Raw genomic sequence first — 25,721 nt, forward strand, 5'->3', positions numbered from 1 at the left:
GTCACACGGCTATAAGTATCTGAGGTCAGATTTCAACTCAAGAAAAGGAGTCTTCCTGACTCCAGGCTCTGTACTCTAAACATTGTGCTACCCGGCTGCTTTATCTGTCTATGTGTATGTGTGCAGTCATTTATTTTATATACATGTATATGTGTGTATACATACATATGTGTGTATAGAAATATATATATATATCTATTAATTAATTATTTTATTTATTTATTGATTCATACATTCATTAAGCACCTGATATGTTAGGCACTGAACTAATAGCTGAGGATACAAAAAGAGGCAAAAGACAGCCCTCGACTTCAAAGAATTCATAATTTAATCACATAAAACACACTACCTCTTGTCTCCAGGTATGTCTCTGCACTGGCTATCTCCCAGGCCTGGAATATGTTTTCACCTCACCTGCACCACTAAGAATTCCTTTTTCCCTCCAGATCTCTGTTCAAGTGACAAAAGAAGCCTTTACCGATTTCCCCAGCTTTTAGTGCCCCATCTCCCTGCCAAAATTGACCTTGTATTTTGTTGCAGTGTTCGTGCATGAGCGCGCGTGTGCACACGTGCGCGCGCACACGCACGCACACACACACACACACACACACACACACACGATTGTGTTATCTTTCCCAATCTCCAGTATAGTGCCCAGAACATCGTAGGTGCTCAATAAATATTTGCTGAATTGACCTAGCAAAGGAGACAAGAAGGAATAAGCAGACGAGTGAGAAGAAAATCAAGGAGAAAGCAGTGCCATGTAAATCCAGGGAGGAAGAGATCCCACCAGAGATCAAATACAGAAAAAGAGCTTCCATAGACACCACAATATCCAGAGTAGAACTCTTTGTAGTAACAAAGAATTGGAATCAACCAGTGAATGGCCTGACAAATTGTAGTCCATGAAAGTAAGGGAAGATTACTGCATGATAAGAAATGACAAATGATGAACCCAGATGAGCAAGGAGACATTTACATGAACCAATGCAAAGTGAAGTAAGCAAAATCAGAAAAACAATACACAAGATGGCGATAACAACCTCTTAGGTTGTTAGGTTGGAAAAGAACAACGAAATACGCTGATTATTGTGGAATTATAATGACCAAAAGTGTGGCTCTCGAGGAGAACTTAGAAAATTTACCATCCTCTCTGCAGAAGTGGAGGAAGATGGAAATGAAATATTGCATATGCCATCAGACTTTGTGGATGTTAGCTGGTTTTGCTGAACTACTTTTATTTCTTTTTGTTTTTAAACCTCTTTGTTGCAGTGGATGGATGGCTGCCTAAGGAAAGGAGGATGTATTTGGAAGTGAGACAAGAATAAAATATTTTTTTTTCAAAAAGCTTTAAAAATTAAAATCCAGGGTGGGGAAAGAGTATCCAGAAGTAAAGAGTTGGCTGCGATGAAGTCAGTAAGGACCTCACTGGAGACTGAGAAAATGCCACTGGCTGTCACAATCAATAGGTCACTGATAACACTGGAGAGAATGTGTTGTGGCCAGAAACAAGACTGAAAGAGGTTGAAAAGTGACTGGGAATCAATTGAAAAATAAATGGCTGAACAAGTTGTGGTATGATTGTGATGGAATACTACTAAGCTATAAGAAATGATGAGCTCAGTGATTTTAGAAAAACATGAAAAGACTTGCATGAAATAATGAAGAGCAAAATGAACAGAACCAAGAGAACATTGTATATAGTAACAGCAATATTGTTTTAAGAATGACTTTGAGTGAATAAGTTCTTCTATTATAAATACATCTGAAAAGATACACTTATCTGTATCCAGAGAAAGAACTGATAAACATATGTATAGAATAATTTTACATATATATGTATACATATATTTGTGTGTATGTGTGTGAGTGTGTGTGTATGTGTGTGTATATTTGTGTCTAATGGTAGCTATCTCTAGGGGAGGGAGGGAAGAGAGGGAAGAAAAAAAAGAAATTTACTTGATAATTTTGTTGTATATTTGAAAAGAACTAGCAAGTTGTACATAGTAGATTTGCAGTTTTGTGTACAGTCATCTTTTCTATTGTATTATATTATAGAAATTCTTGTTTTATTCCTTAAATTAAAAATAAACATTTTTACAAAGTGACTGGGAAGAAAGGAAATGGAGGCAGTTAGTTGACACAGTAAATAGTGTGCTGGGCCTAGATTCAAGACGGCTCTAGTTCAGATCCCACCCTAGAAACTTACTGTGTGACCTTGGGCAAATCCTTTAATCTTTGTCTGCTGATAAAATAATAGTAGTTCTTTTACAGGGTTGTTGTGACAATCAAATAACAAAATATTTGTAAAGTGCCAAGCAGAGTACCTGGCACATAGTAGGAACTAAAAAAATGCTAATAATAATAACAGTTGTTGTTGTAGTAGTAATAAAGCATGTAGGTAGGTGGCTTTTTCTAGGAGTGTGCCTATGAAAGGAGGAAACAAGATATAAAGAATGAGGGCTGAGGGGCAGCTAGGTGGCGCAGTGGATAGAGCACGGGCCCTGGAGTCAGGAGTACCTGTTCAAATCTGGCCTCAGACACTTAACACTTACTAGCTGTGTGACCCTGGGCAAGTCACTTAACCCCAATTGCCTCACTAAAAAAAAACCCAAACAAACAAACAAAGAATGAGGGCTGTAAAAAAAAAAAAAAAAAAGAATGAGGGCCGTGCAAATCAAGTTTCTGGAGAGAGGAAATTCAGCCATGTGTTTGACAAGAGATAAGTAGCCAGTAGGTAAGGCCATTTTGAAGATGAAAGAAAGCTCCTCTATGCCCAAAGGGCTATAGGACTGTGCACACCCTTTGATCCAGCAATACCACCGCTAGGTTTATATCCCAAAGACATCCCCAAAAAGAGAAAAATACCCAATTTGTACAAAAGTATTTCTAGCAGCTCTTTTTGTGGTGCCTAAAAATTGGAAATCAAAGGAATGCCCATCAACTGGGGAATGGCTAAACAAGCTGTGATATGTGATGGTGATGGAATATTATTGTGCTATAAGAAATAACAAGCAGGATGATTTCAGAAAGTCCTGGAAAGACTTGTATGAACTGATGTATGGTGCAGAGAGCAGAACCAAGAAAACATTGTGGGGGGCAGCTAGGTGGTGCAGTGGATAAGGCATTGGCCCTGGATTCAGGAGGACCTGAGTTAAAATCCAGCATCAAACACTTGACACGTACTACCTGTGTGACCCTGGGCAAGTCACTTAACCCTCATCGCCCTGCAAAAACAAAACAAAACAAAACAAAACATGACAATTCCTACTCAAAGGAGAGGCTGTGGGGCACCCTTCCATTCAGCTAGAACTTGCTTCAGTATTCTACTTTAATCACTTAGAGTAAGAATACAAATTACAGACATTATTCAGTTTCTCCAGTAGTGTGTCTATTCATGGTTCATTGGATAAGGACGTAACATTTAAAGTATAAGCAGTTAAACTCATCTTTATAAACTGTCTAAAAACACCTCCTTTTCTGCCACTGTCATTACAGAAAGGGGCTGGGGGAAGGAGAGGGAACTAGCGCTAGGCATTGTGTGCTGAGTGATTGACTAATATGATCTCATTTGATTTGAAGAAGCAGAAGAGGACCAGACCACACAGGACTAATGGGCATTTTGTAATCTTTTTTCTTTTCTTTTTTTTTAGTGAGGCAATTGGGGTTAAGTGACTTGCCCAGGGTCACACAGCTAGTAAGTGTTAAGTGTCTGAGGCCGGATTTGAACTCAGGTACTCCTGACTCCAGGGCCAGTGCTCTATCCACTGTGCCACCTAGCTGCCCCAGTAATCTTTTTTCTTAAAGAATTCATTACCTAGCAGCCAGAAAACTGATGATGAGCCTGTGGGTACTAAGCAAATGGATCATTTTCCAGAAATTAGACATAGACTGTTGAGATTCTATTAGCAAGGGCAGAAAATGGAACGTTAGCAAAGGACCTAGATGAGGCACAACTTGGAAAGAGGCCTGTATCTAGATTGCCAGCTGCTGAATCCCAGCCTCATGGAAGAGGGCTCAGCATTTGTCAATCAACAGCCCATTCAAAACGGAGTCTTAGGTCACTCTGAGGAGGAAGCAAGCAGGGGGAGGTGTTTATGAAGCAGAAAAGAACTGCTTAAGGCAGCCATGGCGGCACCATAATACACAGAAGGCTGAAACTGAAAGTCAGAAAGACCGGAGTTCAAATGTGGCCTCAGACATCTCCTAGCTAGCTATGACCTTGGGCAAATCACTTAACCTGTCTACCTCAGTTTCCTAAACTATAAAATGGAAACAATAACAATAACAGCATCAATTTCATGAGGATAAAATGAGATGATAACAATAATTAACATTTTTTTTGGTTGTTGTTGGGCAATGAGGGTTAAGTGACTTGCCCAAGGTCACACAGCTAGTAAGTGTTAAGTGTCTGAGGCCGGATTTGAACTCGGGTCCTCCTGACTCCAGGGCCAGTGCTATATCCACTGAGCCACCTAGCTGCCCCAATAATTAACATTTATATAGCACTTACAATGTGCCAGACACTATGCTAAGAGCTTTACAATTATTATTTTTTATCCTCACAAACACCCAGAAATAGGTGCTATTATCACCCCCATTTTATAGATGAGGAAACTGAGGTCAAGAGAGGTTAACTGACTTGCACAGAGTTGAATTCAGGTCTCTGTCTACGACACCACCAAGATGCACTTAGCACATGGTAGATGCTTAATAAATATATACTGATTAACTTACTGATTAAATGATCCTCTACCCTCCTCCTCACAAAGGGTGTTCCAACAAGTTTCCAACAGTCCCTCCTCCCAACACTCTCTTCGCTGAGGCGTTTGCATCATACTTTGCAGGAAAAAAAATAAAAAATTTTCTCTTCTCCTTTCTTTTTCATTTCGCAGTTTCTCAGCTTTCCCCCTCCCACGCCTCCAACACTTCCTCCTTTATTCCTGTATCTGGTGAAGAGGTGGCCCATGGCTTTGCAAATGCTGATTCTTCTCCATGCACCTTGATCCCATCCCCTCTTACTTTATCCAACATACCGCTTCAAACATGATGTCCCTTTCTTCTGGTTCCTTCCTTGCCCACAAACATGTGGAAAGCTCCCTGTCCCAAAAAAAACCCTCTTACATGCACAGTCTCCACTGCCTGTCCTCTCACTCTTCTAGATCCCCTGCGATGTTTTCTTTTCTTCAATGTTAACGATAATCTCTTATTTGCCAGATTTCATGGTCTCTTCTCAATCTTCACAGTCCTTGCCCTCTCTCTGTGTAGTGAGGTCACCACCCATCATCATCTCCTGTCTATTCTCCACTCTGGGTTTTTGCTCTCTCCTGCTTCTCCTCCTGCCTTTCTATTTTTTTTTTCAGGGCAATGGGGTTAAGTGACTTGCCCAGGGTCACACAGCTAGTAAGTGTCAAGTGTCTGAGGCCGGATTTGAACTCAGGTCCTCCTGAATCCAGGGCCAGTGCTTTATCCACTGCACCACCTAGCTTCCCCCTCCTCCTGCCTTTCTAACGGATTGTTCTTAGTCTTCCTTAGCTGATTCATCATCCACATTAGACCACCTAGCTCTGGGGTGGTGGGGAGGCTACACAGGGCAGAGGTTCCCAGAACTCTATAGTCAGCCCAAGTCCCTCTCGTATATTCCAGTCCTATTGCACAAACTCTGACTTGGACATTTTCTATTCCTCTCCTCCCAGCCCAAAGCACCCCTCTTTTAACTTCCCTATTATTGTCTTGGAAACTACCATCCTTCCCATCACCTGATCTGCAACCTCAGGACATCACCAGCTCCTCCTTCTCACTCACCTTAACATAATATCCAATCATGGCCAAATCCTTCACTCTCTGCACCTTTTGAATAATCACCCAGGCACTGTCCTTGTTTGGGCCCTCATCCCTTCTGGGCTATTGTGATCTCAGTTTGGTCTCCCTGAATCAAGTCCATCTTCCACAAAGCTGCCAGTTATTTCCCTACATGGCAGCTGATCATGTCACCTCAAACCCTAGGAACGGTCTATTGCTTCTAGGATCAATATGCGTGCCTCTATTTGGTGTTTAATTCTCTTCTCAATTTAGCCCCTTCCTCCCTGTCAAGTCTTCTTATTGAAATTCTGATGTTTCATAATTTACAGTCCCCTGTTTGGACTCATGCTGAAATAGTTTTGCAATTTCTCACCTCTCTGTCTCCATCAAGAACTTGGTAAGGCAGTGGATAGAGAGCTGGGCCTAAAGTCAGGAAGATTTGAGTTCAAATCCTGCCTCAGACATTTACTAGTTGGACAAGTTACTTAACCTCTATCTGCCTCAGTTTTTCAACTATAAAACAAAGAAATTAAAGCACCTATATTGTAAGGACTGTTCTAAGGATCAAATGAGAGAATATTTTATAAAGTGGTTAGCAAAGTGCCTGGCACATAGTAGACACTATATAAATGCTTATTTCCTTCTTTACCTTCCCCTTCCCTTTATTACCTTCCTAACATAATGAAAAGCCCTATAGAGAGCTAAGACTGTCACAAACATATGCCCCTTTCCTTGTATACAGAAGCTTTTCTCGCCAGTCATTTATGTGGATATGTCCATGTATGCATACATGGGTGTGTGCGTGTGCATGCATTCTCTCTCTCTCTCTCTGCCTGCCTGCCTGCCTGTCTCTCAATACTCTCATCTTCTAATCCAAAGATGATCAAACAGTCCTCAGGTGACCTGCCCATTATGGCATAATTAAAGAGCACCATACAAGGAACCAGCAGACCTAAATCCTAGTCCTGCCATCTGCGTGATCTTGGGCAAGTCATTTTACTTCCTTGGATCTCAGTTTCTCCATCTATAAATAGAAAATGAGAAGGATTGGGATAGATATTGTCTAAGATCCCATTCATCTCAAAGTCTATGATTCTATAAGTAACAATCAGAGTATCTCTGGGGTGACATCTACTGAGGTCTATGCCACATAGGCTGGCTAGTTTGTACTTAAAGGCAATAAAATCATTCTTGACACTTCATTGGTCCAGAGGACAAAGGCTCAAACCACTGACATGGCTTCCTGGTCACCTAAGTACAAAAACCTAGTGCATGAGAAGCTTGACCCACACTAATGACTGGCCATACCACTATGGCCAATACAGAGGCAGGGGACGGCATCTGAATAAACCAATGTTCCATCCCTGCTGAGTATACTTTCCACACTATTATCAAGTAAACTTCTCAGCTAGATGGTCTACAAGTGCCACTAGGATTATTCCAGTCTTCAAGCTGAGCCACTTGACTGGTCTGAGTTCAGTCCATATGTCCATGATTCAGAATAAGAAGAATGGCTGAATGAGCTAAAGAAGAGACAGATGCTGTCAGAGGCCATGATGAGGGAAGAGCCATAACTGTAGAAAACCAGAGCTAATTCTACTGGCTATTGGTGTGGTTTAAGGAAGCTGCTAACATCTCTAATAGATGAGAAAACTGGGGCCAAGAGATTTCAAGGGTTCAGGGTCATGAAACCAGTAAGTGTCAAAGGTAGGATTCCAATCCAAGTCTTCCTGACTACAAGTCCAGTTCTATATCCACTATCTCATGCTACCTTAACAAACTAACTTGCCTCTAAATCCTGTATCCCCTGCACCTCCCCTCCCCTTAGTCCCCAGCTACCCTAGGAGTTGAGTTTCCTCAATGGACAAGAGGCCGGCTGTACCAGTCCAACCTGTCAACCACCCAAAACCCACTCTTCCCATCTCTTCCCATGGTTGTACCTCTTCTACCTCCCACATGCAAGACTGCACATACACAACTAGGAGAGATACCAGGGTGGTAGGCAACCCCAGAACCTTTAAATCTCTTCATGGAACATCTAGGAGCACAAATTCCTGAGGTACCTGGAACCAGTTTTGGAGAAAGGCCCTACAGATACAATCACATTAGACAACAACAATTCATGATTATATTGTGCTTTAAGGCTTCCTGTTAGGAAAAGAGTCACAGAGAAATTCACAGGTAAGAGCACCAAAGACCACTGTAAACATTTTGAAACTATAAAGGCTTCTGAACATCAGCTATTATTATTATTTATTTATTTATACAGGAAAGATTTAACTCAACAACTGTAACAATCATGATACAACAAACCATCTTCCTCTTCTGCTCACTTCTCTGTTCACCACATAGACCACATATGGTATTTGTAACCCAAATGAGGTAACTAAGACCCACAGATTGCCTAGGATGTCTAGGTAGATTAGATCTGGAGTACCGTGCGCCATATTTAAGAAGGGATTCAGGAGAGCTTCTATTGCTGAAAACAATGAGGATGGTAAGACAATTGGGAACTATGTTGGATTAGTGCTTTTAGTGTTTGGATTAATGTTTGAATTAGTGAAGATTATCCAAGGGGAAGTGGAGATACTTAGGATAGGAAAGAGAAGACTTAGGCGAGACATGACAGCTGTGCTATATTTGGAGGGCTTTCTTTTATGTGGAAAAAGAGTAAGACTTGTTTTGCTTAGACACAGAAGGCAAAAACAAAAACAATGGGAGGGAGTTACAGCACAAAATTTGGATCAGATACGAGAAAAAAAATAACAGCTATCTCATTAGTCCCATGGGTCCAATTATAATTTCTATGTAAATAACCCCAAGATTAAAATACAGACTTTATCTCTCTCTTGAGCTCCAGTCCTTTTTCACCCACAGCCTTTTGTACATCTCTGCTTTGATGTCCTCAAATGACTCAAACTTAAAACAAAATTCAGTATATTTCTCCCTAAACCCACACTCTCCCTCTTGACTTTCCTATTTCAGATAAGAGCACTACCAACTTTCCATTGAAATCAGTTTAATAACCCTGGAGCCATAGTCAACAATTCTGTTTTCACATCAGCTTCCACTTTTGTCCCTTTTCAGCACCTATATGATCACCACCCTCATTCAGGTCTTCATCACCCTCTCTTGGACAGCCTCCTAATTGGTCTAATAACTAATCTCTCCCCCTCCAATCTATCTTCCTCAGAGCTGCCAAAATAAATACCACCTCACTCCCTGTGATCAAGAAACATCAGTGACTGTCTGTTGCTTCTAGGATGACATACAAATGCCTCTGTCACTTAAAGCCCTTCACAATCTGCCTCCAGGCTACCCTTCCAGACTTATTCTATTACTCTAATCTCAAGAACTTGCTCTTCCCTCTATATTATCATGTATATCATGCATCTCTCGCCTTTACACAGGCTATCTTCCATTTCATAAGTGCATGCCTTTGACACTTCAGTCTTTTAGAATCCCAGATTTCTTTAAGGCTCTGATCAGGCAACATCTCTTCCTAAACAAGATTTCTTCTGATTGCTCTTTCACTTCTCCTGAAACTATGTTGCATATATTTAGTCAGTTCTTTACACTGACTTATTTGTGAACATTTGTGAATCCTCCCCAGCAGAACAGAAGCTCCTTCTGTGCAGGAATTGTCTTATTTGTCCTTGCATCCCTGGCACTTCCTTTCCTCTTATTAACTCTGCAGTCTGACCTCATCATTTAACTGATACTTTTCTCTCCCAATGGTCTCTTAAATTGTTGGATCTAATGGCTTTTCCTCCATCCTCATCCTTCTTGACATCCCTGTAGCCTTTGACACTGTCCATCATTTTCTTCACTTTGATACTCTAGATTTTGGTGACTGTCTCCTGATTTTTCTCCTGCTTTTTTGATTCTTTCTTCATAATCTCCTTTGCTGGGTCTTCCTTCAACTCATACCACCATGGTTCTGTCCTGGAACACCTTCTCTTCTCCCTCAATACCATTTCATTTGGCAACCTCAGAATTTCCACTGGATTAAATTGTCATCACTGATGGTTTTCAAATGTACTGATCCGGTTCCTAAGAAATCTTGACCTCCAATCTCTGAGAGCCTACTAGATATCTCAAATTGAATGTCCTAGAAACATCTTAAACTTATGCCTAAAACTGAATGTGTTATCTTTTCCCCAAAACCCACCCTTCTTCCTAGCTTCTATAATATTATCAAGGTTACCACCATCCCCCTAGTCACCCATGCTCAAAATCTAGGTAACATTTTAGACTCCTATCTCTCTCTCATCCCCCATATCCAATCAGTTGCCAAGACCCATTAATTCTATCTTTAAAACATTGCTTGCCTATGTTCTGTCCCCTCCTTTGACATTGCCACCACCCTGGTGCAGGCCCTCATAATTGCATGTCAGCAGTATCACTGCAGTGTGCTGGTTGCTCTCCCTGCCACGCGTCTTTCCCACTCCATTCCCTCCTCCACTCAACTATCAAATTGATTTTTCTTTTTTTCTTTTTCTTTTTTTTTGCAGGGCAATGAGGGTTAAGTGACTTGCCCAAGGTCACACAGCTAGTAAGTGTCAAGTGTCTGAGGTCGGATTTGAACTCAGGTATTCCTGAATCCAGGGCTGGTGCTTTACCACTGCGCCATCTAGCTGCCCCTAAATTGATTTTTCTTAAACACAAGTGTGACCCTATCAGCTCCCCTTTCTCCTACCATTCAATGAACTCCAGTGGCTCCCTGTTACCTGCAGGACCAAATATAAAACCAAAGCCCTTTATGAGCTGGGCCTTTCCTATGTTTCAAGTCTTCTTAAGCCTTACTCCTCCTCATGTATTCTGTGATCTAGTGACACTGGACTCTTTGCTGTTCCTTGAACAAGGCACTCCATCTCTTGGCTGTGTATTTTTACCAGCTGTTCCCCACAGCTGTATTTCTCTGCCTCCTCAGTTCTGCCTTCTGACTTCTCCCACTTCTTTTGACTCCTTAACTCCCTTAATATGGAGCAGCTATGTGGTACAGTGGCTAGAGCACTGGCTCTGGAGTCAGGAGGACCTGAGTTCAAATCCAGACTCAGATACTTGACACTTACTAGCTGTGTGACCCTGAGCAATTCACTTAACCCCAAGTGCCTCAAACATCCATGGCCATCTCTAGTCATCTTGATATATATATCTTGCCACTGGACCCAGATGGCTCCAGAGGAGAGAGTGAGGCTGGTGACTTTGCACAGCCCTTCCTCACTTAAATCTAATTCATTGCAATTTACCTTTTACATATCTTGTTTGTAGCATTCTGTCTCCCCCATTAGACCACATCCTCCTTGGCTGTTTTTGCCTTTCATTGTATCATTAACACTTAGCATGGTTCCTGGCTCATAGTAGGGGCTTAATAAATGCTTGCTGATTTGACTAGCACTTAGTCAAATGTGTTTTGCAAGTTGGGGGTGTCTAATAAATACTTCAAGAGGAAGCCAGATAACCACTTCTCTGAGCTGTTATTGAGGTGGCTCCTATTTAGATACAGGCTAGAATAGATGCATTCAGGTCTTTGTAGATTCTATGACCCCTTATATAACAGTTTTGCTCCCAAGAAACAGAAACACATGGGTGGTATATGTAAAGAGTCACACTAAAGAGGAAAAACACTCTGGCAAAGATGGAGAGGGGGACAGTCCCCAATAGATCAATAAACAAAGAATATGACAGTCAGTTTTCAAAAGAAGAAAGGCAAGGTCAGCTGCTGGAAGTGTAGTGGCCACAGCTGTTTTCTCCACTACTGTGGCACTCACTGTTAGCTAAGAGAGTTGACCTTGCACCTGTCTGGGTCTTCATTGTTTTGTTGACCATCATGCCCCAAGTGTTGGATGTCCCAGATCTTTTAGTTAGTCACCAGTCCCAATTACAGTTTTTTTGTCCAGAAGAGTGCAAGTTACCAGTGTAATGGCCACTACTCTGGCATACAACAGTCTGGGGCATTTTCCCAATTTGGACCATAAGACAACTAACTCCAAAACTGCAATGCTGAAGAATTGTCCCATAATTCTCTTTGCCACCAGATTCCACATCTGAATGCTGTTCTTGCTGAAATCTCTCTCCCTGCCACCAGGTAGCATGCCCTGTCTTAAATGTCTGCTGCTGTCTCTCTGCACATGATAGCGTACCTGCTCCTCTCTAAATCTAGGATATTCCAGATCACACCCACTCTGCCTTGCAGAGTCTAGGAGAGTATAGGGGTAATGGCCCAAGGACACCAAGCTTAAAATGCTGAGACTGAGTACCTTCAAAAACTCCTCTCTGTTTGTGGGATGTGTGAGGAGATATTAGAAGCCAACATCAACATCTATACAGACCTGAGTAGCAGTAGCATGAATGAATCGATGAATGAAGCATTTATTAAGAGCATATGCCAGTATGTCAGGGGGGGAAGGGGAGGAGGCAGCTAGGTGGCACAGTGGATAATACACCAGCCCTGAATTCAGGAGGACCTGAGTTCAAATCCAGCCACAGACACTTGACCCTAGCTGTGTAACCCTGGGCAAATCACTTAACCTTCATTGCCCCACCCAAAAAAAAAAAGAGCATATAGGAATGTGTAATGTCCCATGTTAAGTACTGAGTATCCAAATAGAAGACCTCACATTCTACTGGGCATAGCTTGTGTTTGCGTGTTTTCTGAGGCTCTGGCAGAATGTGTCATCAAGCTAGGAATGCCAAGTGGCTGGGACTATCAAACTGACACCTAAATACTTCTGAGTGTGGACAAACAGCTTTTACAAAGTGGCCAGCATAGTAGACCATCCCAGATGATGGAGTGGAAGGAGGCAGTATAGCTGAGCTCACCCCAAAACCACTCCACAAAGATCTCCAAATCAAGTCAAAGGAAAAATCTAAGAAAAAAATCAAAATGAGTAAGTTTTTCAACCGTGGTCAGCATAAGGGTGTGGATGAGACATCGGTGGACAAGACCTAGCCAGGAGCATCAATGCAAAGCATTCCTGCATGGGGACTAAATGAGGGCCTGCCCACAGCCATGCACCAGGGGTGATGCTCAAGACACAAACAAACAGTGATAAAGGACTAAACAAGGCTAGGTGGCTTACACTCTAATATAGGGAGATGATACATGTGTCCTCTCTAAACGTCATCCTCATCATCAGGGGTCGTAGATGGATTCTGATTAGATTGAAGGCCTAAGAACAGCTCTGTCATGTCTTGATGATCTTAAAAGAAGGATGGAAAGAGAAAGGAAGAGGAATAAACTGGGACAGGGAGAAGAGGGAAAGGAAGATTAGATAATTTTATCTCACACAATTGGGGTGTACAAGTACAAGTGAGGAGGGGAAGGGGGAATGGTTGACACTTGAAACTCACTCTCCTCTGAACTGAGCTCAGGAACGCTGTGGGCTGTGTATTTGAGATGTCTGCCTTAGATGGCTTCTAAGATTCTTTCCAACTCTGGGACTGTCATTTTGTCAAAGAAGAAAAATTACCATGCCTGCCCTCAAGGAACCTTCAATCTAATGGAGGGAAAGGAAAACATCTATACAGCTAAGTGTGATATTATGCTAAATACTTTTTGTACATCCTTAGAGTTTGTTTTGTTTAGGACTAATTCCTCCCTTAATCTATTCTCCCTCTTAATTCTCTATTCTCTCTTCTTCCTCTGTGTGTGTCTGTGTGTACATGCATGTTCTTCCTTGTGAGTGCTGGCTGAACTAGATTAAACTGTAATTGGGGGGCAGCTAGGTGGCGCAGTGGATAAAGCACCAGCCCTGGATTCAGGAGGACCTGAGTTCAAATCCGGCCTCAGACAGTTGACACTTACTAGCTGTGTGACCCTGGGAAAGTCACTTAACCCTCATTGCCCAACAACAAGAAAAAAAACAAACAAAAACAAAAAACTGTAATTGGAAGACATTTAACAAAAAAAATGCAATTAAGATATAAGTAATGTTAAAGTTTGGGTTTTTTTAAAGTCAATATGGGTGCACAGGGATTTTTTATGTACAGCTTAGTGTCCCCCATTTCCATTTGAATTTGACACCACTGATCTAAGGTATGGTCAACCCATACCTAAAGAAGAAACCTTTTTATAGCATTCTCAAGAGGTACCCATTTAGCCTCTGCTTTGAAGTCTTACAGGAAAGAGAAACCCACAACTACCTCCTAACACATCCCATTTCGCTTCTGAATAGCTGTAATTGTTAAAAAAAAAAAGAGTTCCTAAAATGGAGACTAAATCTGCTTCTTTTTATTCTACTCAACACTCTTAGGTTCTGTCCCTTTGAAGCAAGCAGAACAAAATGACAAATAAAACCCCTCTTCTATTCATTCAATGAACAGTAAATAATCACCCACTATATGCCAGGCACAATACTAAGTTCTAAAGATACAAAGACAGAAATGTAATCATTCATGTCCTTCAAGTAGCTTACATTTTATTAGAGGGAAATGATGGGAACAAGATAAGTAACTACAAGATATATTCAAAGCAAATCAAAGTAATTTTAGATGGCACTAGGAACAGGATGGGAATCAGAAGCAGCCCCACACAGGAGGTAAATGTGAAACCTGAAGGAAACTAGAGATTCTATGAGGCAAAGGAGAGCATGAAAAACATTTCAGGCACAGGGGATAGGATGAACAGCAAGCAGCCCCATTTGGCTGGAGCACAGGGTGCATGAAGGGAAGTAAAATGGTGAGCCTGAAAAAATAGGCCTTTAAATGCCAAATGAGTTTTTACTTTCTATAAGAGGCAAAAGGGAGCCAGCAGAGGTTCCTGAGCAGAAGAGTGACACAGTCAAACCTGTGCTATAGGAATATAAATTCAGCAATCTATATTTCAAGGGGAGAAACAGGAGACAGTTAACAGTACAGCCCCTCAGATACCTGAAGATGGTTATCATGTTCCTCCAAGGTATTTTCTTTTCTAGCCTAACCAGCCCCAGTTCCTTCAAGCAGTCCTCATATGATATGATCTCAAGACCCTGCATCAACCTGTGTAATTCCATTCATGGTCTTCCATGAATCATTCACAGTGAATCCAGCATATGTGCCAAGGTTTTTGTGTCTCACCTAATAATCCCTGGGGCTCTCCAGCTGTTATCTAGTCACGTGATCAACACCCCCCCACACACACACACCAATGGATGAGCATGGATTCTAATTAGTGAAGGAGGTGAAGGAAGCACCTATAGGAGAGTCAGTTTCATGGCCATCTAGTCTAAGTCATGTCAAATAAGAACCACCTCCAAAACCTACTCAAGAAATGGTCATTTGAGCTTTGCTTGAAGACCCTCAGGGAGGGCGAAGAGAAGGGGAGCTCTGCCCCCTTCCTCACCATCCCACTTAACAAATCAGTTGTCGAGTTTTGTTAATCTCACCTCTTCATCATTTCACATCTGGGCTCCTTTTCCTACTTCCTCTGCCACTGCAAGGACCACTCAATCATCCCCACTCACCTGGATTGCTGTGAATACCTAACTAGCCTCCATGTCTGTCTTGTGCTTCTAAGCCACTTGCAGTCTGATTAACTGAAAGTGCCCTCTCCAAAGTTCCCCATGACCCAATGGTTTTTACTCAAAGTTGATCCTTCTCTGCAGTCCCTCTGACAATGTAGATCATTCTTCTCTTCCAGATGCTCTGTCCTCTCTAGGTTTAAATGGCAGCATGCCCTCTCCTGGCACCCCTCTGCCTTTCCTAGGCCTCCTCTGCTAGATTTTCACCCAGGTCGTGAACATTAACTAACATATCCTGAGCCCTCTTCTCTTCTCTCTATTCTTTCCCTTGGTGATTTCATCAGCTCCTATGGGTTCAAATAGCTTCTCTTCAAATAATTCCAGATTTAAAAGTCCAGCCCTTTCCTCCTCAGCTCTAGGCCCATATCACCAACTGACTTTTGGTTATCTTGAACTGAATGTCTCACTGGTATATCAAACTCAACATGTCCAAAAGAGACCTCCTTGTCTCCCCCCACCCCCCACCGCCCAAGTCATCTCCTCTTCCCAAATTCCCTGTTACTGATGAACAGTTCCCTATTACTGTTCATCCAGTCAGCTGCCAAACCTTGTCCATCACAACACATTTCCTGTACATCTAGCACTTAGCACAATGCCTGGCACATAGTAGGTGCTTAAGAAATGTTTATGGAGCTCTAAATCACTAGTGATTAGAGAAATGCAAATTAAAACAACTCTGAGGTACCACCTCACACCTATCAGATTGGCTAATATGACCAAAAAGGAAAATAATAAATGTTGGAGAAGCTGTGGAAAAATTGGAACACTAATGCATTGTTGGTGGAGTTGTGAACTGATCCAAACAATCTGGAGACCAATTTGGAACTATGCCCAAAAGGCTATAAAACTGTGCATACCCTTTTACCCAGTAATACTAGCACTAGGTCTATATCCCAAAGAGAGCATTAAAAAGGGAAAAGGACCCACATGTACAAAAATATTTCTAGCAGCTCTCTTTGTGGTAGCAAAGAATGGGAAATTGAGGGAATACCTGTCAACTGGGGAATGGCTGAACAAGTTGTGGCATATGAATGTAATGGAATACTACTGTGCTATAAGAAATGATAAACAGGCAGATTTCGGAAAAACCTGTAAAGACTTAAGTGGACTGATGCTGAGTGAAGTAAGCAGAAGCAGGAGAACATTGTACATAGTAACAACACTGTGTGATAATCAACTGTGATAGACTTAGCTCTTCTCAGAAATACAATGATCCAAGACAATTCCAATGAACTCATGATGAAAATGTTCTCCACATCCTGAAAAAAGAACTGTGGATTCTGAAAGCAGATTGAACCATACTGTTTCCACTTTTCTTTTTGCTTTTTGTTTTTTAAGGTTTTCCCCTTTTGTTTTGATTTTTCTTTCACAACATGACTAACACAGAAATATGTTTCATGTGATTGTACATATATAACCTCTATCAGATTGCTTTCTGTCTGGGTGGGGGGAGGGAAGGGAGGGAGAAAAATTTGGAAGTAGAAATCTTATGAAAACAAATGTTGAAAATTATCTTTACATGTAAGTGGAAAATAATAAAATACTTTTATGATTTAAAAAAAAAAGAAACGTTTACTGAATTGAATATCCCTCTCTTTACACTCTACTTTACACTTACCACCTTAGTATAAGGTCTCATCACCATTTGCCTGAATAGTTTTCTTTTCTTTCTTTTTTTTTTTTTTTACGGGGCAATGGGGGTTAAGTGACTTGCCCAGGGTCATACAGCTAGTTAAGTGTCAAGTGTCTGAGGCTGGATTTGAACTCAGGTACTCCTGACTCCAGGACAGGTGCTTTATCCACTGCGCCACCTAGCCGCCTCCCTGCAAAGTTTTCTAATTGGTCTCCCTGCCTCAAGTCTTTTCCTACTCCAATCCACCCTCTACTTAGCTACCAAAGTGATTTTGGGGGGGCGGCAGGTTATTAGACTTGCCCAGGGTCACACAGCTGGTAAGTGTCTGAGGCCAGATTTGAACTCAGGTCCTCCTGGCTGGTGCTCTATCCACTGTGCCACCTAGCTGCCCCCTCAAAGTTCCTAAAGTCTGACCATGTCATCCCACTATTCAACAAACTCCATAAACAAGCCCCTTCCTAGCTTTACAATCTTCTTATACTTTACTTCCTTCCACAGACCATAGAATTTAGTTTCACTGTCCTACTTGCTATTCTCACATAACATGCCATCTCTCTTAGCACTAGCTGTCTCCCATTCTCCCATGCTTGGAACATTATGCCCCTTACCTCTGCCTTCTGGACTCTCTGGCTTCCTTCAAGATTCATTTTCTCTCTCACCTTTTGCAGAAGGCCTTTCCTGTCCCTCATCCCTTTAATAGTGCCTTTCCTTTGAGATTACTTTCCTTACTATATATTTTGTACACACACAGCTGACTCTGACACATACCAGATGTGTGACTCTGGACAAGTCACTTTCAGTGTCCCAGGCAACTCTCTAAAACTATGAGATTCTGGGAAGGTGCAGATCAGCATTACCAATGGAATCAGAGATCGAGTACAAAAACCAAAAGATACTAGAATTAAAATGAATTGAACCAACAAGTTCCAGAAGCATTCTATTATACTTTCTGGATAGTTCTGATTGTTTGGAACTTCTTCCTTACATTATGCTACTATCTGCCTCTCTGAAGCCTCTAATCATTCTTCCTAATTCTTTCTACCCTTTAGAGGTCAAGAAGACCAAATATATTCACAGTTCTTCAAATTCTTCAAGACAATTATCACTTTAAAATTTTAAAGTGTTATTAAAGCTTAAAACACGGTATAACTGTCACTTATCACATCTACCCTAACTCTTCTCTTCCTGTCTCTAGGTTCAACTTCCTCATTTCCTTCAACAAATTCTCATATGGCATGATTTCAAGGCCCTTCGCTATCCTAGGTACCATTCTCTGAATGGTGTCCAGGTATATCAATGTCATTTCTTAAATTGTAGTGCCCAGAACTAACCCTAAGACTCCCATCTATGGTCTGATGAGGACAGAGAAAAAAGGGAACCATTACCTCTGCTGTGATAGATATTATGCCTTTTTACAAAGCATCTACAACTGCATTAGGTTGGGGCGGGGGTCTGCCACATCATCTTATTCACTCATTTTGAGCTTGCGGTCCACTAAAACTTCCAGATCTTTTTTTTTTTCTAAACGAAGTGATGTTTAGCTATACCTTCTCAATCTTGTTCTTGTGAAACTGATTCAAATGACTAATAAGTATTACTAATTAAAAATTGGGCTTCTTTCCAGATTTGGGTAAACTATTAAGCTATCGAGTACACTTTAATTGGGACTTACTGTGATAAATTCTGATAACAGTTAATATTTACACAGCCTTTTGTACTTTATATATGTATCTGCTCTGATTCTCATAACCTTGTGATGTAAGTCTCAAAGGCATGAGTACTTCCTCTGCTTTACAAAAGAGGAAGTCGGCTCAGAGGTTAAGTGACTTGCTCAGGGTTATACAGCTAATAGTGTTGGTAGTAGGATTCAAATAGTTTTGTTCTTTAAGTCTGCTGGGACCCATCTTCTCCTGCCCCAAAACAATGTCCATTCATCCTATCTCCTCCAGCCAATTGCTCAGTCAAGCATCTGCACTTCCTTAGTAATCTTCAATTTCTCACTGTCTACTGGTTCCTTCCCCATTGCTTACACTCACCTCTCCCCTCTTTTTCTGTTTTTGGTTTTGTTTTGTTTTGCTTTTGCAGGGCAATGAGGTTTAAGTGACTTGCCCAGGGTCACATAGCTAGTGTCAAGCATCTGAGGCTGGATTTGAACTCAGGTCCTCCTGAATCTAGGGCTGGTGCTTTATCCACTGTGCCACCTAGCTGCCCCTCCCCTCTCCTTAAAAACAAAACAAGACCACCTCACTTGCATATCTCTCCTTTCTTTCAGAACTAAATCCGCTCCTCCACTCCCCCTCCTTTCACTCTCTTCTAAACCCTCTGCAGTATGGCTTAATTCAAAAGAAACCATCTTTCCCAAATTTTCAAATTGCCAAATCCAATGGTCTTTCTCATTTCTCGGTCCCTCTTGACCTCTTGGGAGATGATGACACTGTCAATCTCCCTCTTCTAGACACTGTCCTCTCCAGGTTTGCTTTTTTGTAACAAGGCTTCCTCCTGGTCCTTCTCCCCGCTGCCTGACTGCTTCTTCTTAGTCTTCTTTATTGGTTTTCATCCAGGTCATATCGACTAATGGTGGGTATCCCCCATGGTTCCATCTTTGGCCCTCTTCTTCCTCTATTATGTCATGCTTGGTGATGCTATCGAATGAGTCAATTATCATCTTTATGCAGATGATCCTCAGATCCACTTATCTATCCCTAACCTTTTTCCAGAACTCCAGTCTTGTACCACCAACTGTCAAATAAATATCTGGCAAATGAATGTTCTTTAAATAGTCAAAATTAGCATGTCCAGAACAGAAATCATCCTCTTTTCTCCTAAAACTTCCCCTCTTCCAAATTACCCTCCTGACTTGAATTCACCCCAAATATCTAATGCCTTGTCCACATTTCTACCTTCACAACATCTTTCTCCTGCATCCCCTTCTTTTTCTCTGGCACGGCCACATCAGCTTAGTGGCTGCACCCTGGTGGGGACTCTCTCAACACCTCTCCCCAGCGGTCTCAGACAGTGGCCTGCTGGTGTCTGCCTGCCACACAGCTCTCCCCACTCCAGGCCATATTCCGCCTGGCAATTTCCTTAAGCACAGGTGTGACCACGTCTCCCCTCTAGTCAATAAACTCCAGAGGTGCCCTGATCACCTCCAGGATCAAATATAAAGTCCTTCCCTTGGCTTTCGAAACTCTTCCTAACTTGATCCCTTCCTACCCTGCCAGTTTTTCCCTCATACTTCACTTTCCTTCACCGTCTGTGATCCCGCAAAGCTGGCCTCCTGGCTATGCCTAGCAGCTCCTGCCCCACTCGTGCTTTTACACTGGCCGTTTCCCATGGCTGGAATGATCTCCCTCCTGTCTCCTACCTTTCCTGGCTTCTTTTAGGACGGCATAAATCCCGGCCTAAACAAGAGGCCCTTCCCATTCCCGCCCCCGCTCCCCACTTTCTCATCCCCATTAATGCTTTCCCTCTCCTACTACCTCCCACTTAAACTGTACTCCCATTATACTGTGAGCTTCTTGAAGGCTTAGCACGATGCCTGGCACACAACAGGCACTTAATAAATGCCTGCGGACTGTTGATCCCCCTGGGTAGATTCTCCTAAGGGCAGAAGTGGGAAGTGTGGCCCCAGGAGCGCGAGAAGCCCAGCCGGTCACACGTGAGCACCCGCGGGACAAGGACTGGCCAGATGACCCAAACGGGACTGGAGTGGATGGGTAACTGGCCGGGGCTCAGCCCCGACCTCCACTCCCAGCCCCTCTCCCCGGAGCTCCCCATCCTCCACCCCCGGGGCAAGCGTGGGAAGCCCTCCAGGTAAAGCCCGAGGAGCCAGGGCGCGCTCGGGAACTGGAGCTCGTGCCTGGACAGGATCCGGGATCCCCAGGGCGAAGATACTCACTGCTCAAGCCGTCAGAAGCTCCGGGACAAGGGAGGCAAAGGAGATGCCGGTGAACAGCTGTGGGTTCTAAATGGCTAAAGCAGAAGGAGCTAGCGCTTCGCGGAAGTTCCCCTTCCTTATACTCTTCCTTCTTCCTTAACCCAGCCCTAGACCCCTCCCACTAGGCCAGTCCCCAACTCTCACTTAAAGGGGAAAGAGCCTGAATTCCAAGACTACAACCCCTAGGAACTTCCTCAGATAGACGTCTTTTTCCAGAGGAGGATCCCAAGGTCCAAGGTTACACAAGTAGTGTGTGGCTGATCCGGAATTCGAACCGAGGCTCTCTAGCTCAAGCTGTCGTGCTCTCTCCAAGGGGAATCACAGAATGACGGGAATCACTGGGTTGGGGGAGATTTCCGAAGTCATTCAATTTCGTGTAAGGGAGCAAAAAGTCCAAATGCAAGGCACTATGCTAGCAAGCTGGGCATGGAAAGACCAGAACGACAGTCTCATTCCTCAAAGAATTTACATTTTTATCCTCCTGGATAAAGCTACCTCTGAAATCATCCCATTGTACTTGTGGTCAGAGATAACTGTTTGGCTGTTGAAGCCCTGTTGTCTCTTCTCCAAGGCTGACCGAAGAGTAGGGACCCACGCTAGTGGACACCAGTCTAAAAAGAAGCAAAACTCATTTAAAAAATAATCATAAGTGCAAAGCAGAAGTCAAATTTCGTTAGTTGCCATTTTATACAACTTGTCAATGAGCAACTTGAGTGTCACTCTCCGGCTTACAATTGGTGTAACTAGCAATTACTTAACCTCTTTAGATTTGTTTCCTCATTTGTAAAACAAGAGAGTTGGACTTGATGGTTGCTTAGGTCCTCCCAGCTCTAAATCCTATGCTGATAAGACCCCCGCTAAGGTCCAGAAGAGGTTATTGTTCTGCATTTGTGGAAAAGGGACCCTCACTAATGAGGAGCTAGATAGGGAAGTGGATAGAGCATAAGGAGTTAAAATCTGGCCTCAGACATTTACTAGCTGTGTGATCCTGGGCTAGTTTGGACAGACCGTTTGTCTCAGTTACTCATCTGTAAAATAAGATGGAAATGGCAAACCACTCCATTATTTTTGCCAAGAAAACCCCAAATGGGACCACAAAGAATTGGACATGAATGACACCCTCACCAATAAAATTAGAAACCCTTTCAGTGCTGAAGTGAACTTACTAGAGCTCACACAACTAAATGATGTCCCTTTTAAAGCAGTCACTTTAGAATATTGCTTAAAACAAATTCAGATAGATGTGGTTAGGCAAGCAAAAGAAACAATGTCACAAGAACCATTCCTCAACAAGTGGTTAAAGGAGATCAACAATTTTCCAAAAAAATTTTTTTCAAGTTGTCAGTGACCATATGAAAATACGTTCTAAATTATTAATAGTAAGACAAATTAAAACAACTCTGAAGTTCTACTTCACACCCTTGCAAGTGTGACAAAAGATGACCCAAAAATGCAAAAACAAAACCCCAGAAACAATGTCAGGAGACCTTTGAGAAGAGAGAGAGGTCAATGATTCTTGGTAGAGCTGTGAATGGGTCTGTTTTGGGTTAATTTCTTGGAATTATGCAAGAAAAAGTTTCTAAATTGTGCTCTCTAAATCACTGATATAACAAATACTCCAAAGAGGTCTAGATCCTGCATGTGTCAAAATATCCATAGTAGAATTTTTGTGTGTATGGTATAAAAGAATTGGAAACAAAGTAGGGATCCATCAATTGAAGACTATCTGAACAAACTGTGGGATATGCAGGTAATGAAATAGTAATTGCAGCAGAAAATGACAGCTATAAGGAATACTGGGAAACATGGAAAGATCCATATGAGTTTATGAAGAGTGACGTTGTTGTTTGCCCTTCATACTTGAAAAGGACCGATGACACCACTGTGTTGGGGTCAAGGTATAGTGTGTTTGCCTGTGGCTGATCAGTCCAATACAAACTTGGAAGGCTCTGACCACATGTAGGGCATATATAGCCCATTTGAACATTTGGGATGGAGATGTCTCTAGATTTGAACATCCCATGTTTCCCTTGTGCTACTTGGATTCCACTTTGTTCACAGAGCACAGCTCCTTCTTTGATGCAGGCACTTGCCAGCCTGGCAGTCCTATACCAGCATCTCTCATGTCTTACAATCATAAGCTGAACCAGAACAATGTACACAATAACTACAACAATGTAAATGAAAACTGAGTAATTGAAAAACCATTAATGGTCCCATGAAGCAGAAATATGAAACAGAGGTATGAAATATATCTGTATTCTCTCGGTAAGACACAATGTTACAAACATCAGATTTGGTCACTGTATCAATTTTTTGTTTTGTTTTGATTTTTGTTACAAGGAAGTTTTGATTGGTTGAGGAAGTGAAGGCAGGGGAATGGTATTGCCAACTAAATTACTATTTTGCCTTAAATCACCGAGCTTCTCCTTTTTTTCCCCAAAAATTATGATAATTTTTTTCCAACCAAATGAAGCTGTTTTTTTTTTCTTTTTATACCAGCCTACTTCTTATAAGTAATCGCTTCCCATGCCTACAAGATCAGGAAGCTGGGTGTCAAATAGATAGATCGGCATGGAGTCAGGAAGATCTGTGTTCAAATCCAGCCTCAGATAGTTTACAAGCTGTGTAACTTTGATGTGAGTTTTTTGTTGTTTGTTTTTTGTTTTCCTTTGATTTTTGTTTGTTTGTTTTTTGTGTTTGTAGGGCAATGAGGGTTAAGTGACTTGCCCAGGGTCACACAGCTAGTAAGTGTCAAGTGTCTGAATCCAGATTTGAACTCAGGTCCTCTCAAATCCAGGGTCAGTGCTTTATCCACTGTGCCATTGCTCCCTAAGCTATGTAACTTTGAGCAAACCATTAAACTTTTATCTGTCTCAGTTTTCTGATCTGCAAAATTGAGATAATAATAGCCCCAAACTCCCAGAGGAATTATGAAGATAAAATGTGTTACCATATGTAAAGCTTTTTGCAAACCTTGAAGACCTATATAAATACTACTCCTACCATGTCTCCAACTGCTGCCCTAGAATCCCTTGAATTGGAATTCTGGAAAACTGGAATATTCCTAGTGTGTTTTAGAGGTGGAAAATTTTTCTATATGTAGTTATCATTTTAGGAATTGGTATATACATTCCTTGTACCTCTGTGTTGTTACACCCCTCAAGGTGAAGCTACTCCTCAACTTGCACTTGGGTCACCTAACAGTTACTACTCCCTCAAGGTTCAAGAAGTACCTACTCCTAAAACAAGTATCCACTGTATTCTTCCAGTTAGCAATCAGCCAGCATACACAAATAGCTTTTAGCAAAGTTATTTACTAAAATAATATAGTCAGAATAGTAGTTATAAAACATTTCCTCCCTCCCAAGAAATTTGAGCAGATTCTGCTACTAATACATGCAGAAGACTTAACAAAAAAACTTTCTCTTCCTCCTTTCTTTCCTCCCCATTGGAAAAGAGAAATGGAAACAAAACTCTTGCAATAGATTTTGTTGTTCAGTCATTGTCTGACGCTTCCTGACTACATTTGGGGTTTTGTTGGCAAAGATGCTCCAGTGGTTTGCCATTTCCTTCTCCAGTTCATTTTATAAATAAGGAAACTGAGGTAAACAGGGTTAAATGACTTGTCCAGGGTCATATAACTAGTAAGTATCTGATGCCAGATTTGAACTCAGAACTTCCTGTATCACTTAGTTGCCCTTACAACAAATATGCATAGTTAAACAAAACAAATTCCAATTCTTGATCATATCCAAAAACTTTATATATAATTTTGTACCTTGAGTCCATCATCTCTCTGTAGCATTGTTTACTCTTTTGTGTGTGTGTGTGTGTGGCAATTAGGGTTAAGTGACTTGCCCAGGGTCACATAGCTAGTAAGTGTCAAGTGTCTGAGGCTGGATTTGAACTCAGGTACTCCTGATTTCAGGGCTAATTCTTTATCCACTGTGCCACCTAGCTGACCCACTTTATCCTTTAAAAAAAAAAAACTTTTTGTGGTATTTGACACTTTTAGTCATACTCTCCTTTTGGATACCCTCTGTTCTGTATTTTTATAACACCATTATCCCTCTGTTCTCTTACCACTTCTTAGTCTCCTTTGTTTGCTCATCATCCATATCATGCCCATAACTGTGGATATACCCCCAAATCTTTGCTTGGGTCCTCTTCTCTTCTTTGTCTGTACTCTTTCACTTGATGGAGGTACAGCTACAGGAGTGGGCAGGGATAATCCAGACCCATTATCTATAACATGCCTTGGAACTGTGATAATTTTTATTCATTTCCCAGCAACCATACACCCACAGGCCTAACAATCTTTCACTTCCTGTTTTTCTCCTTATTCCTATACTATCTTTAATCCCCCACTTCCTTTTCTCTCATCTCCAATTTACTCAGCTCTGCTTCTCCATATCCCTTTCACTATGCCCTATAGAAGCCTTATTCCATGATGAAAAAACTCTCCTTTGTCTTGAACTTTGTCTTTGTCTTTTCCCCACTATCTTTCTTTTTTTTGTTTGTTTTTTTGTGGGGCTATGGGGGTTAGGTGACTTCTGATGTCAAATTTGAACTCAGGTCCTCCTGAATCCAAAGCCAGTGCTTTATCCACTGCACCACCTAGCTACACCTCCCCACTATCTTTCAATCTCCTAATCCTCACTGAGGCTTAACTCTTTCTAATGACACTGTGTCCATGGACATCCTCTCCACAACTAGCTTTACTTCCTGTTATCCCCCCTCTCCTCACAATGGTACTAGAGACAGAAGCAGAATGCTCCTTGATTTTCACTGCCACTTTCAGACTCTCCATTTACCTCTAACACTTAGCAATCTTTCCCTTTGA

General features: G+C 41.8%; 1 protein-coding gene across 2 annotated transcripts in view; it reads right to left on the reverse strand.

Moving 5' to 3' along the window:
- BID (BH3 interacting domain death agonist) overlaps positions 1-20,974 on the reverse strand; it is a 43,043-nt gene extending 22,069 nt beyond the window's left edge. The window contains exons 1-2 of one of the 2 annotated variants that reach the window (XM_043966026.1): positions 20,837-20,952; positions 12,888-13,007 (exon numbers count right to left, since the gene is read on the reverse strand). The gene's annotated coding sequence lies outside the window, so the exon portion shown is untranslated. Of the gene's footprint in view, positions 1-12,887; positions 13,008-20,836 lie in introns of both variants that reach the window. The other variant, XM_043966025.1, reaches the window with a different exon arrangement.
- Positions 20,975-25,721: the final 4,747 nt, after the last annotated feature.

The sequence above is a fragment of the Dromiciops gliroides genome, chromosome 5 (genome assembly GCF_019393635.1).
Source record: "Dromiciops gliroides isolate mDroGli1 chromosome 5, mDroGli1.pri, whole genome shotgun sequence".
Taxonomy (NCBI): Eukaryota; Metazoa; Chordata; class Mammalia; order Microbiotheria; family Microbiotheriidae; genus Dromiciops; species Dromiciops gliroides.